This window comes from Dama dama, chromosome 31, assembly GCF_033118175.1.
Source record: "Dama dama isolate Ldn47 chromosome 31, ASM3311817v1, whole genome shotgun sequence".
Taxonomy (NCBI): Eukaryota; Metazoa; Chordata; class Mammalia; order Artiodactyla; family Cervidae; genus Dama; species Dama dama.
Genome location: NC_083711.1, coordinates 22,412,831 through 22,416,876, shown reverse-complemented (window position 1 = coordinate 22,416,876; position 4,046 = coordinate 22,412,831). Strand labels below are relative to the sequence as shown.

The 4,046-nt window shown below is 39.0% G+C and overlaps 1 non-coding gene across 1 annotated transcript; it reads left to right on the top strand.

The window, feature by feature from the left end:
- The first annotated feature begins 3,091 nt into the window (after window positions 1-3,091).
- Window positions 3,092-3,167, top strand: TRNAC-GCA (transfer RNA cysteine (anticodon GCA)). Its single transcript has one exon. It is a non-coding gene; the product is annotated as a tRNA-Cys (tRNA).
- Window positions 3,168-4,046: the final 879 nt, after the last annotated feature.

Sequence of the window (4,046 nt, the reverse complement as noted above, 5' to 3'; positions counted from 1 at the left end):
CTTTAGGATTGACTGGTTTTATCTCCTTGCAGTCCAAGGGACTCTCAGGAGTCTTCTCCCACACTACAGTTTGAAAGCATCAATTCTTCAGCACTCAGCCTTCTTTATGCTCCAACTCTCATATCTGTAGATGATTAATGGAAAAGCCATAGCTTTGACTATATGGAGCTCTGTATTTTAAATGTATGTAAAAGTTCTTTTTCGTCTTCTTACTTCCTTATACTTAATTAAATTATATTTGTATGAATTTTTTAAAATTGTCAACTAAAATGAACAGTTTGAATATCTAATGACAATAATTTATAGATCCAAATATATCTTTTTAGAAATATATTGTGCTTGAATACAAAGGAATATTAGAAAATTATACATAATATACTCAGTGAGTAAATGAAAAATATAAATGAGAATGGAAATTTTGTATTCTCCACAATAAGTGCCTATGTAGCATAAATTTAAGTAAATATGTTTTCAATTTATGTATTTTATTATTTATCTTCATGGAAATTTTTATTTAATCTCTATGAATAAATTAAGATATCCACACATGCTCAGTTGCTCAGTCATGTCCAAATCTTTGTGACCCCAAGGACTGTAGCCTACAGGGCTCCTCTGTCCATGGGATTTTCCAGGCAAGAATACTGGAGTGGGTTACCATTTCCTCCTCCAGGGAATCTTCCCAACCCAAGATTGAACCCACACTTCCGGCATTTCCTACATTACAGGCAGATTCTTTACTTCTGAACCACCAGGGAAGCCAAAAACTAAGATGCAGTTTATAAGAAATTACTGTTAATTATATGTTTAATTTATTCACTGAATTAATGATGAAAAACATTTTTGCACTGTCTACAAAGAGTCTTCAGGAAAAACCATATTGGAAAGTTAGTTATATAAAATTATAAAAGCACAGTACTAGAACTGTCTTTAATTTTTTAACACAGATCAAGTTACCAGACTCAAAGTAGAATTTTTTTTTTCCCCCACACCTGAGCCTTTTCACCTGAGCCTTTTCAGTAAATTTTATCTCATTTGCAAGAAGACTGACATGGATCTCTTTTTGTTATGGGCCTGCCAACATGACCTTTTAGTTCTTTCCTTAATTATAAAGGGGGAAAAAAATTGAAGATGAACATGTTTAGTCAATTCTGAGAATCAATGGGCCATTTGACATTTTCAGTAAGAGAAATAGAATTTCTAATGTGAATGTTTGAATAATATCCATAAAAATGACCTTGGTGGTATGAAAGTTATCACACCTATTGAGTCACAAAGATGAGTCAAAATAAACATTGAAAAAATAAAATAAACTTAGAAAAAGACAGTGACTAGATTGTGAGAAATAGTGAATAAAATTGGAACTGAGTAAGTATGATTGTGATTAGACTCTAAAATGACTGAATTGCCAACTAATATGAACATGTCAACTAATATGAACATGTCAAAGTCTGAGTTGAATTAAACTACAGGTGAAAATGGTTAACTTAGCAAGAAAAGATGTTTAAGTAAATAGTCACATCAGAGTAACATAATACTATTTTAGTGGCAAGCAAAATCTTATCTATGAAACAGCTTTCTAACATTAAATTGGTGGATATCCTAATGATGATTTTTTTTTTAAACTTTTATGAAGGAAAATGAAGTTTCTAAAGCTGACACAAATAATAGAAAGTGAAAGTGAAATCACTCAGTCCTCTCTGACTTCTTGCGACCCCATGGACTGTAGCCTACCAGGCTCCTCAGTCCATGGAATTTTCCAGGCAAGAGTATTGGAGTGGGTTGCCACTTCCTTCTCCAGGGGATCTTCCCGCCCAGGGATTGAACCCGGGTGTCCTGTATTGTAGGCAGACGCTTTACCATTTGAGCCACCAGGGAAGCCGATAATAGTGCCGGTCAAATGGAATTCAATTCAGTTCAGTTCAGTTGCTCAGTCGTGTCTGACTCTTTGCGACCCCATGAATCGCAGCACACCAGGCCTCCCTGTCCATCACCAACTCCCGGAGCTTACTCAAACTCATATCCATCGAGTCGGTGATGCCATCCAGCCATCTCATCCTCTGTCGTCCCCTTCTCCTCTGGCCCCCAATCCCTCCCAGCATCAGGGTCTTTTCCAATGAGTCAACTCTTCGCATGAGGTGGCCAAGGTATTGGAGTTTCAGCTTCAGCACCAGTCCTTCCAATGAACACCCAGGACTGATCTCCTTTAGGATGGACTGGTTGGATCTCCTTGCAGTCCAAGGGACTCTCAAGAGTCTTCTCCAACACCACGGTTCAAAAGCATCAATTTTTCCACACTCAGCTTTCTTCACAGTCCAACTCTCACATCCATACATGACCACTGGAAAAACCATAGCCTTGACCAGACAGACCTTTGTTGGCAAAGTAATGTCTCTGCTTTTTAATATGCTGTCTAGGTTGGTCAAAACTTTCCTTCCAAGGAGTAAGCGTCTTTTAATTTCATGGCTGCAATCACCATCTGCATTGATTTTGGAGCCCAAAAAAATAGTCTGACACTGCTTCCACTGTTTCCCCATCTATTCCCCATGAGGTGATGGGACCAGATGCCATGATCTTAGTTTTCTGAATGTTGAGCTTTAAGCCAACTTTTTCACTTCCTCTTTCACTTTCATCAAGAGGCTTTTTAGTTCCTCTTCACTTTCTGCCAAATGGAATTAGTTTCATCCAAAACTGAGGAAAGGAACCATAACCAGTATTGCTGTTGGCTTTCAAAGTTGGAGTCTTAATCATTGCTGCTTTCTCTATATCACTATTATATTGGCGACTGAGGAAATGCACTTGAAATAGTTTTATTATTATCCTAATAAAGTGATATACATTTAAAAATGGCTTAAAATGTCATCCATTCACTGCCCTCTCATGCCCTATTTGGGGAACATGAGAATAATCTATTTTAGAGTGAACATTAGTGAGGAAATATACATAGAAACTTTAAGATACTGGTAGTCAAATTAACTTGACTGCACTTTTTCATAAATACCTCCAGGTTTGTGCATGAGACTGAGTTTCTGTGAAGCAGCATCACATGATTCTGTTTTTTTCACTTGTTTGTTTATGTAAGATACTTAGGTCTTCCCTGGTGGCTCAGATGGTAAAGCATCTGTCTGCCTGCAATGCAGAAGACCCAGGTTCAATCCCTGGGTGGGGAAGATCCCCTGAAGAAGGAAATGGCATGCCACTCCAGTACTCTTGGCTTGAAAAAGTCCGTGGACTGAGGAGCCTGGTAGGCTACAGTCCATGGGGACATGACTGAGCGACTTCACTTTCACTTTTCAAGACACTTAGAGCACCTCCCATCTCTGCTAACTTTCAAGATGCACCAGCTTTGGCACCTCAGCAATGTTACTTTGCTTTTGAAATTAAGAAAGCCAGGAACACTGACAATGATGACAATGCTAAATTCTGCATTTCATAAGGTAGGATGTTAGACATGAGCAAGGAAGAGTGGCCTAGCCAAAAAATATTCAACCTGATCTCTAATCCCCACCCCAGACAGGTCCAATGCAGCCCAGGGGAGCTCATCAATATGCTACAAAATAACCACACAGACTTTTCCAAGTCCAGTGCATGTTCCCTATGTGAAAAGTGGGTGCACAGTAACCACAGGGACTTCTCCAACTCTGGCACATGCATCATTGGTGCACAGCTGTGTCCTCATGTGACCTTAGACAGCTGAGCACCTATTAAGTGTTCATAAATATTTCATATATACATACATCTGATTATAACAGACTCAGTTATGGGAAAGACATGTGCAAAGAGCCTATTGTTATGTAATTTGCACTGTCAATCAAAACTGTCAGCCCACGCCCACTTAGATAAATACACAGAAGCCCTGTCTTGAAAAACCCCTGTCCCGTATCATGCTAGTGCCGGTGCCTCTCTTGGCTTGGCTCATCTTTTTGAGTTGGTCTTTCTGTTCTTGCTACAGTAAATTTGTTTTTGCCACTGGTAAGATCTCAGAGTCTTCTCTGTCTCCTTACCAAGAACCAAGGTCCACAAGGAAGGGTCCTCTGACGCTCCCTATC